The 10,308-nt window shown below is 44.6% G+C and overlaps 1 long non-coding RNA gene across 1 annotated transcript in view; it reads left to right on the top strand.

Annotated features, from left to right (window-relative positions):
* The first annotated feature begins 4,665 nt into the window (after positions 1-4,665).
* The window catches only part of LOC135564014 (uncharacterized), a 6,226-nt gene continuing 583 nt past the window's right edge, over positions 4,666-10,308 (top strand). The window contains exons 1-2 of the long non-coding RNA XR_010460758.1: positions 4,666-5,707; positions 7,869-8,143. This is a non-coding gene — a long non-coding RNA (uncharacterized LOC135564014). The remainder of the gene's footprint in view (positions 5,708-7,868; positions 8,144-10,308) is intronic.

Genomic DNA, 10,308 nt, shown 5'->3' with positions numbered 1-10,308 from the left:
CCTTATAGCTTTTTCTAATCCATTCAACCTTTCATGAATTTGGCATTGCTTTGTGTTTGTGTCAATTTGAACGGTGTTGTAGAGTGTTTAAAAATGGGTTGTCCGCATGTCACCATTTTGCATCGCTAATTCCGCGTTTAGATTTTTTTTTTAGGTTTATCCAATTTTGCCAGAAGTTGTTTGTGTTTATGGACTCCTCAATTAGCGTCAGCTGCTTGCTGTTGTACTGTGTTATTTTGGTTCTGAGTATGTTTATAGAGTTTTAAAGTCTCAGAGTAATGAAGGCGTAATTCACAATTATTTGGGTCTCTGTGCTTTTGGTTGGATAGTGTTCTAAGCTTTTTCTTTATAATTTTACAATCTGCATCAAATGAGGTGTCATCTGTGGTCTTTAAAAAATATATATATTTCAGTTGTGCTTCTTTTGCTGTTTGCCTGAACATATAGTTAATGTTTTTTACTGCTAGATTGATGCCTTCTTTACTGCGAGTGAATGTGGTGTCCAGAAAGTTATCTAAGAGTGTTTGGATAGTTTGGTTACAGGTTGCTTTCTGGTATTCTTCTGTGCTGTTTTGGGCCCATCTGTATGAATTTCTGATGTTGTACAGCTTACTGGGCTGTGAATGTGTGGTTGTTTTCATGTCTGTTCTTTCGAGGAACAACGTAATTTGGCTGTGATCAGACAGAGGTGTTAGTGGCTTGACAGTGAATGAGCTGAGAGAGAAAGGGTCAATGTCTGTAATCATACTGCTGTGGCCAAGAGGTGAGCAATAGAGTCTCCCGTAACCTACCATTGACAAAGTACAGACCCAGGTTTCTACAGAGCTGCAACACGTCCCTTCCGTTGTTGTTGATGGTGCTGTCACTGTTGTTTCAATGGGGGAGATTAAGACAGTTAGAAACAGTATGGCCTGTAATAAAGCTGTCCATTCGTGTGGTTGTTAGATCAGGTAGTGTTCCTGTGCGTGCATTTGTGTCCCCACAGATGGCACCTCTCTTCCTCAAGGGTGGGGAAGATCTCCTCTGAGTAATATGGGGATTCTGAGGGGGGTATACATATTGCGCGAAGGAACAGGGGTTCTGTGGGGTGTGATCAGGATGAACAGTGGGGTGTGTTTGGGTTTGTGAACAGAGCACCAGGACCAGCTTGCTTAGGGGACTCTTCTCCAGGTTCATCTCTCTGTCGGTGATGGCTTTGTTATGGAAGGTTTAGGAATCGCTTCCTTTTAGGTGGTTATAGGTATGTATAGGTATGTATAGTTTGTCGTGTGCTCTAGGGCAACAGTGTCTAGATGGAATTTGTATTTGTTGTCCTGACAACTGGACCTTTTTTGGAACACCATTATTTTGGTTTACTAAGATTTACTGTCAGGGCCCAGGTATGGCAGAATCTGTGCAGAATATCTAGGTGCTGCTGTAGGCCCTCCTTGGTTGGTGACAGATGCACCAGATCATCAGCAAACAGTAGACATTTGACTTCAAATTCTAGTAGGGTGAGGGCCAGGTGCTGCAGACTTTTCAGACAATTCGTTGATATATATGTTGAAGAGGGTGGGGCTTAAGCTGCATCCCTGTCTCACCCCACGGCCCTGTGGGAAGAAATGTTTTTTTGTTGCCTATTTGTGTACATAGATTTGATAATGTCGTATGGTTTTCCCCCAACACCACTTTCCATCAAATTTGTATAGCAGACCCTCATGCCAAATTGAGTCGAAGGCTTTTTTGAAATCAACAAAGCATGAGAAGACTTTGCCTTTGTTTTGGTTTGTTTGTTTGTCAATTAGGGTGTGCAGGGTGAATACGTGGTCTGGTGTACAGTAATTTGGTAAATAGCCAATTTGACATTTGCTCAGTACATTGTTTTCACTGAGGAAATGTACGAGTCTGCTGTTAACAACACTGTCATCTCAGATTTTCAAAAATATGCTTCTCAACCATAGCAAAACAAGCATTTGTGTAACAGTATTGATAGCTATTGATAGCTAGCGTAGCATTTAGCGTTAGCATTCAGCAGGCAACATTTTCACAAAAACCAGAAAAGCATTCAAATAAAATCATTTACCTTTGAAGAACTTCGGATGTTTTCAATGAGGAGACTCTCAGTTAGATAGCAAATGTTCAGTTTTTCCTGAAAGATTATTTGTTTAGGACAAATCGCTCTGTTTTCTGCGTCAAGTTTAGCTACGAAAAAAACGTGTATCCAGGATTGTGTAAATCTATCCGCAAGCTCATTAGCATAACGCAACGTTATCTATTCATGAAAATCGCAAATGAAATGAAATAAATCTATTTGCTCTCAAGCTTAGCCTTTTGTTAACAACACTGTCATCTCAGATTTTCAAAATATGCTTTTGAACCATAGCTAAACAAGCATTTGTGTAACAGTATTGATAGCCTAGCATAGGATTATGCCCGGCATTCAGCATGCAACATTTTCACAAAAACCAGAAAAGCATTCAAATAAAATCATTTACCTTTGAAGAACTTCAGATGTTTTCAATGAGGAGACTCTCAGTTAGATAGCAAAAAAAGATTATTTGTGTTGACAAATCGCTCCGTTTTCTTCATCACGTTTGGGTAAGAAAAAAAACGAAAATTAAGTCATTAAAACGCGAACTTTTTTCCAAATTAACTCCATAATATCGACAGAAACATGGCAAACGATGTTTAGAATCAATCCTCAAGGTGTTTTTCACATATCTATCGATGATAAATCCTTCGTGGCAGTTGACTTTCTCTTCTGAAGAAATAGAACGCGCATGGACCTAGAGATTACGCAATAATTTCGACACAGGACACCGGGCGGACACCTGGTAAATGTAGTCTCTTATGGTCAATCTTCCAATGATATGCCTACAAATACGTCACAATGCTGCAGACACCTTGGGGAAAGGACAGAAAGGGCAGGCTCATTCCTGGCGCATTCACAGCCATATAAGGAGACATTAGAACACAGCGCCTTCAGAATCTGGGGCATTTCCTGTATGAAACTTAATCTTGGTTTCGCCTGTAGCATTAGTTCTGGGGCACTCACAGATAATATCTTTGCAGTTTTGGAAACGTCAGAGTTTTTTCTTTCCAAAGCTGTCAATTACATGCATAGTCGAGCATCTTTTCGTGACAAAATATCTTGTTTAAAACGGGAACGTTTTTTATCCAAAAATTAAAAGAGCGCCCCCTATCTCGAAGAAGTTAATGATAATGCAGAGGATTTTCCCAAGGCTGCCGTTGACGCATATCCCACAGTAGTTATTGGGGCCAAATTTGTCTCCACTTTTGTGGATTGGGTTGATCAGTCCTTGGTTCCAAATACTGGGGAAGATGCCAGAGCTAAGGATGATGTTAAAGAGTTTTAGTATAGCCAATTGGAATTTGTTGTCTGTATATTTGTATTTATATGTATATTTATATATTTATATTTGCATATTTCTGTATATTTATCTCTGTCTCTCTCTCTCTCTAACACTACCCATCTCTCTCTCTCTTTCTCTCTTTCTCTCTTTCTCTCTCTCTCTCTCTCTCTCTCTCTCTAACTCTACCTAGTATATCTCTGTCTCTGTCTCTGTCTCTCTCTCTCTCTCTCTCTCTCTCTCTCTCTCTCTCTCTCTTTCTCTCTCTTTCTCTCTCTCTCTCTCTCTCTTTCTCTCTCTCTCTCTCTAACTCTACCTAGTATATCTCTGTCTCTGTCTCTGTCTCTCTCTCTCTCTCTCTCTCTCTCTCTCTTTCTCTCTCTCTCTCTATCTCTCTATAACTGTCCCCATCTCTCTGTCTCTGATGTTTGGTCTCAGGTTGTGTCTAGTACAGATCACATAACTCTAAAAACACATTTTCACGATAATGTTTTTTCAAATGAGAAAGAATGAGACCCTGTCTTATGTTACTGACGCTGGCACGGAAACACACACACGTGCACGTACGCACACACACATGCACGTACGCACACACACATGCATGCGTGCACACACACACACACACACACACACACACACACACACACACACACACACATTCTACTCTGTCAGATGTGCTGCTGGCGTGGTGTGTCTGTATGTAATGAGTGACTGTTGAATCCATCTCTGTGATCTCTGGTCATCAGAGACGCCTTCATAATCACATCTCCTGTCTCTTTGTTCTAACACAGACCAAATGTCCCAATGTCCCAACGTTGGACTATAGTTGTTTTGGTGTGCAAATCAAAAACAAGACAAGAAAAGGAATATTGTAAGAGTTTTTAGAATAGAACTGTCATCAGATATATCCTTTCAACCTCTCTTTCAAGCCTCTCTTTTCTAAGGTGATTTTGTCTGTCTCCTTGTATATGTTTGAAGCTCTGTACCATTCTCTTCCTGTCCCTGCCGTTGCTCACCACTAGTTCCTGTAAACTGTGTCTGAAAGGTCCAGAGTAAAGCCTGTCATCTGACTGACTAACACGGACATGAACAACCTGGGCCAGAATTCAATCATCTCTTGCACCCTGTTCAATCCCATCAGAAGTCAACAGTCCATAATCTGCATGTACCACTGGATTATCACCTCCTTATCCAAAGAAATGTTCTAAGCTGATGTGAACTTGGTTGTCTGGTCGTTTACTGTTCATTCTGACAGTGAGTGTGACAACAAGAACTTTGACCAATTAGATTTGGATGTTTAGCCACATTTCTCCAAACGACACATTTCGTAGTTGCTCCAAAACGTAAACTTTCGAGGTGTTTTGGACAGCCTGGTGTTGTTGCTCCTCCTGCTGTGGCTCTTCCTGCATTCATTCCGAAACGGTTAAATTAAGGGATTTAGGGATAAAAAAAGAAGAACTCAGATTTAACACAAGACCCTCTAAAGCCGGAGCTCACTGCCACATGCTTCCCAACCGAAACAGTTTAGTACAGTTCGTGCATATATTATGTTGATATTTTGTGACGTTTTTGTTAGTTTTGGAGTTCGGTTAGGGTTTTGTCAGCTGTTCGGGCAAACTTTACGGGTGACTTGAGTTTCTGCTTTTTGTCAATTCAGCCCGAAACTCAGTATGGATTGAACATGGCGAACGGACAACTTCGAGCATTGATTAACCGAGGAGGTACACATGTACCTTTCACCAGTACGATTCTAGCCAATTCATGGAGGTAGATAGCGGAGACTCTGGGGGTCCGACCCAACCAGTTGTTTGTCAAGGTAAGGCAAAGAAAAGAAACAAGGGTCACAGTGGAGATGCCGGTGGAAAGGCTACTCCACTGTGGAGATGCAGGTGGAAAGGCTACTCCACTGTGGAGATGCAGGTGGAAAGGCTACACCACTGTGGAGATGCAGGTGGAAAGGCTAATCCACTGTGGAGATGCAGGTGGAAAGGCTACTCCACTGTGGAGATGCAGGTGGAAAGGCTACTCCACTGTGGAGATGCAGGTGGAAAGGCTAATCCACTGTGGAGATGCAGGTGGAAAGGCTAATCCACTGTGGAGATGCAGGTGGAAAGGCTACTCCACTGTCAAGATGCAGGTGGAAAGGCTACTCCACTGTGGAGATGCAGGTGGAAAGGCTACTCCACTGTGGAGATGCAGGTGGAAAGGCTACTCCACTGTGGAGATGACGGTGGAAAGGCTACTCCACTGTGGAGATGACGGTGGAAAGGCTACTCCAGAAATATTGTGTATGGCTTGTTCGGCACGTGAAGCATGGGAAGACTGAAAGCAACATGCTGTCTTCACCAAAGGATGGGGTATGTTTTTTTTCTTCTATTGGAGTCAATGAAAAGAGTAGCCATGTTTTGCTAACATAGCTCTAGTATCTAGTCAGCCTAGCAGCAAACTAGTGCAGGGAAAGTATCTAGCCAGCCTAGCAGCATACTAGTGCAGGGAAAGTATCTAGCTAGCCTAGCAGCAAACTAGTGCAGGGAAAGTATCTAGCTAGCCTAGCAGCAAACTAGTGCAGGGAAAGTATCTAGCTAGCCTAGCAGCAAACTAGTGCAGGGAAAGTATCTAGCCAGCCTAGCAGCAAACTAGTGCAGGGAAAGTATCTAGCCAGCCTAGCAGCAAACAAACTAGTGCATACTAGTGCAGGGAAAGTATCTAGCCAGGCTAGCAGCAAACTAGTGCAGGGAAAGTATCTAGCTAGCCTAGCAGCATACTAGTGCAGGGAAAGTATCTAGCTAGGCTAGCAGCATACTAGTGCAGGGAAAGTATCTAGCTAGCCTAGCAGCATACTAGTGCAGGGAAAGTATCTAGCCAGCCTAGCAGCAAACTAGTGCAGGGAAAGTATCTAGCTAGCCTAGCAGCATACTAGTGCAGGGAAAGTATCTAGCCAGCCTAGCAGCAAACTAGTGCAGGGAAAGTATCTAGCCAGCCTAGCAGCAAACTAGTGCAGGGAAAGTATCTAGCCAGCCTAGCAGCAAACTAGTGCAGGGAAAGTATCTAGCCAGCCTAGCAGCATACTAGTGCAGGGAAAGTATCTAGCTAGCCTAGCAGCATACTAGTGCAGGGAAAGTATCTAGCTAGCTAGCAGCATACTAGTGCAGAAAGTATCTAGCTAGGCTAGTGCAGTGCAGGGAAAGTATCTAGCCAGCCTAGCAGCATACTAGTGCAGGGAAAGTATCTAGCTAGCCTAGCAGCATACTAGTGCAGGGAAAGTATCTAGCTAGCCTAGCAGCATACTAGTGCAGGGAAAGTATCTAGCTAGGCTAGCAGCAAACTAGTGCAGGGAAAGTATCTAGCCAGCCTAGCAGCAAACTAGTGCAGGGAAAGTATCTAGCCAGCCTAGCAGCAAACTAGTGCAGGGAAAGTATCTAGCCAGCCTAGCAGCAAACTAGTGCAGGGAAAGTATCTAGCATGCTAGTGCAGGGAAAGTATCTAGCTCTAGCAAACTAGGCAGGGAAAGTATCTAGCAGCAGCATACTAGTGCAGGGAAAGTATCTAGCTAGGCTAGCAGCAAACTAGTGCAGGGAAAGTATCTAGCCAGCCTAGCAGCAAACTAGTGCAGGGAAAGTATCTAGCCAGCCTAGCAGCAAACTAGTGCAGGGAAAGTATCTAGCTAGCCTAGCAGCATACTAGTGCAGGGAAAGTATCTAGCCAGCCTAGCAGCATACTAGTGCAGGGAAAGTATCTAGCCAGCCTAGCAGCAAACTAGTGCAGGGAAAGTATCTAGCCAGCCTAGCAGCAAACTAGTGCAGGGAAAGTATCTAGCCAGCCTAGCAGCATACTAGTGCAGGGAAAGTATCTAGCTAGCCTAGCAGCATACTAGTGCAGGGAAAGTATCTAGCTAGCCTAGCAGCATACTAGTGCAGGGAAAGTATCTAGCTAGGCTAGCAGCATACTAGTGCAGGGAAAGTATCTAGCCAGCCTAGCAGCATACTAGTGCAGGGAAAGTATCTAGCTAGCCTAGCAGCATACTAGTGCAGGGAAAGTATCTAGCTAGGCTAGCAGCATACTAGTGCAGGGAAAGTATCTAGCTAGCCTAGCAGCAAACTAGTGCAGGGAAAGTATCTAGCTAGGCTAGCAGCATACTAGTGCAGGGAAAGTATCTAGCTAGCCTAGCAGCATACTAGTGCAGGGAAAGCAAACCAACCAACTAAACTAAAGATTTTTTGATCAAACATAATTTTTTTTGTTTTTTCTTCTATTTTGTCATAGAAGGTAAATCATAAGCTTCCAACATTGGTAACAACACAGTCAAAGTTTGGTAGCAAGGGCCAGCTAGTCAAAATGTTGCAAACTTTTGAGCAGAGTTGAGTAGCAAGACCAGGCGTACTCAACTCTACCCAAACGTTTGCAACATTATATAGTCTATTGTAGTCTTGGTTACTTATATTTGATGTTCATTAATGTTTTGGATATGTGTACTAAATAGCCCTCTACTTTTTTTTTATCTTCATGGACAAACACCAGCGAATGGAGACAGCACCTGTTTTAGTTCTCTGCACCCCAGCACTGCCTCTTCACTGGCCCCAAACACTACCTCTGCCCCCAGAGTACTGACTGATGATCGACCCCTAGCCCATCTCCCCCAAAATTAGAAACATGTGGGACCTGGGAAGCTCTATCCTGGGCCCACCTCCAAGACCTACTCCACTGGCCTGTTCCTCAGGGATGCCACAAAAGATTGAAGACGTATCTCAATATCTGGAGAACGCAATGCACCGAGTCACCAGCTTGTCCCAAAGGTAAATAATTAAATACAATACTTTAATGTCACGCTCTTCGAAATGACAGGACCAAGGTGCAGCGTCGTGAGCGTACATTTTCCTTTATTTTTGCAATGTCGCCAACAAAATGATCGTGAAGCTCCGTAAGGCGATACATGCATTAACGAAGACAACTACCAAAAGGAGAAAAAAAAAGTGTGATTCCCAATCAGAGACAACGATAGACAGCTGTCCCTGATTGAGAACCATACCCGGTCAAAACATAGAAACAAACAACATAGAATGCCCACCCCAAATCACACCCTGACCTAACCAAACAGAGAAATAAAACGTCTCTCTGAGATCAGGGCGTGACATTTAATCTGATCCCCATTCCTCTCTTCTGTTCTCTTCTTCTCCTTTTTCCTCCTCACCATGCACACGGTTCTCCAGACTCTCCTAATGTTCCCCCTCTTCACTTCTCCTCTTCTCCTCACTATGCACACGGTTCTCCAGACTCTCCTAATGTTCCCCCTCTTCACTTCTCCTCTTCTCCTCACTCTGCACACGGTTCTCCAGACTCTTCTAATGTTCCCCCTCTTCACTTCTCCTCTTCTCCTCACCATGCACACGGTTCTCCAGACTCTCCTAATGTTCCCCCTCTTCGCTTCTCCTCTTCTCCTCACCATGCACACGGTTCTCCAGACTCTCCTAATGTTCCCCCTCTTCACTTCTCCTCTTCTCCTCACCATGCACACGGTTCTCCAGACTCTCCTAATGTTCCCCCTCTTCTCTTCTCCTCACCATGTACACGGTTCTCCAGACACTCCTAATGTTCCCCCTCTTCACTTCTCCTCTTCTCCTCACCATGTACACGGTTCTCCAGACTCTCCTAATGTTCCCCCTCTTCACTTCTCCTCTTCACACCATGTACACGGTTCTCCAGACTCTCCTAATGTTCCCCCTCTTCAGTTCTCCTCTTCTCCTCACTATGCACACGGTTCTCCAGACTCTCCTAATGTTCCCCCTCTTCACTTCTCCTCTTCTCCTCACCATGTACACGGTTCTCCAGACTCTCCTAATGTTCCCCCTCTTCAGTTCTCCTCTTCTCCTCACTATGCACACGGTTCTCCAGACTCTCCTAATGTTCCCCCTCTTCACTTCTCCTCTTCTCCTCACCATGTACACGGTTCTCCAGACTCTCCTAATGTTCCCCCTCTTCACTTCTCCTCTTCTCCTCACTATGCACACGGTTCTCCAGACTCTCCTAATGTTCCCCCTCTTCACTTCTCCTCTTCTCCTCACCATGTACACGGTTCTCCAGACACTCCTAATGTTCCCCCTCTTCACTTCTCCTCTTCTCCTCACCATGTACACGGTTCTCCAGACACTCCTAATGTTCCCCCTCTTCACTTCTCCTCTTCTCCTCACCATGTACACGGTTCTCCAGACTCTCCTAATGTTCCCCCTCTTCACTTCTCCTCTTCTCCTCACTATGCACACGGTTCTCCAGACTCTCCTAATGTTCCCCCTCTTCACTTCTCCTCTTCTCCTCACTATGTACACGGTTCTCCAGACTCTCCTAATGTTCCCCCTCTTCACTTCTCCTCTTCTCCTCACCATGTACACGGTTCTCCAGACTCTCCTAATGTTCCCCCTCTTCACTTCTCCTCTTCTCCTCACCATGCACACGGTTCTCCAGACTCTCCTAATGTTCCCCCTCTTCACTTCTCCTCTTCTCCTCACCATGCACACGGTTCTCCAGACTCTCCTAATGTTCCCCTCTTCACTTCTCCTCTTCTCCTCACTATGCACACGGTTCTCCAGACTCTCCTAATGTTCCCCCTCTTCACTTCTCCTCTTCTCCTCACCATGCACACGGTTCTCCAGACTCTCCTAATGTTCCCCCTCTTCACTTCTCCTCTTCTCCTCACCATGCACACGGTTCTCCAGACTCTCCTAATGTTCCCCCTCTTCACTTCTCCTCTTCTCCTCACCATGTACACGGTTCTCCAGACACTCCTAATGTTCCCCCTCTTCACTTCTCCTCTTCTCCTCACCATGTACACGGTTCTCCAGACTCTCCTAATGTTCCCCCTCTTCACTTCTCCTCTTCATGTACACGGTTCTCCAGACTCTCCTAATGTTCCCCCTCTTCACTTCTCCTCTTCTCCTCACCATGTACACGGTTCTCCAGACTCTCC

The sequence above is a fragment of the Oncorhynchus nerka genome, linkage group LG23 (assembly GCF_034236695.1).
Source record: "Oncorhynchus nerka isolate Pitt River linkage group LG23, Oner_Uvic_2.0, whole genome shotgun sequence".
Taxonomy (NCBI): domain Eukaryota; kingdom Metazoa; phylum Chordata; class Actinopteri; order Salmoniformes; family Salmonidae; genus Oncorhynchus; species Oncorhynchus nerka.
The sequence above is the reverse complement of the archived record's forward strand: the minus strand, read 5'-3'. Positions and strand labels throughout refer to the sequence as shown.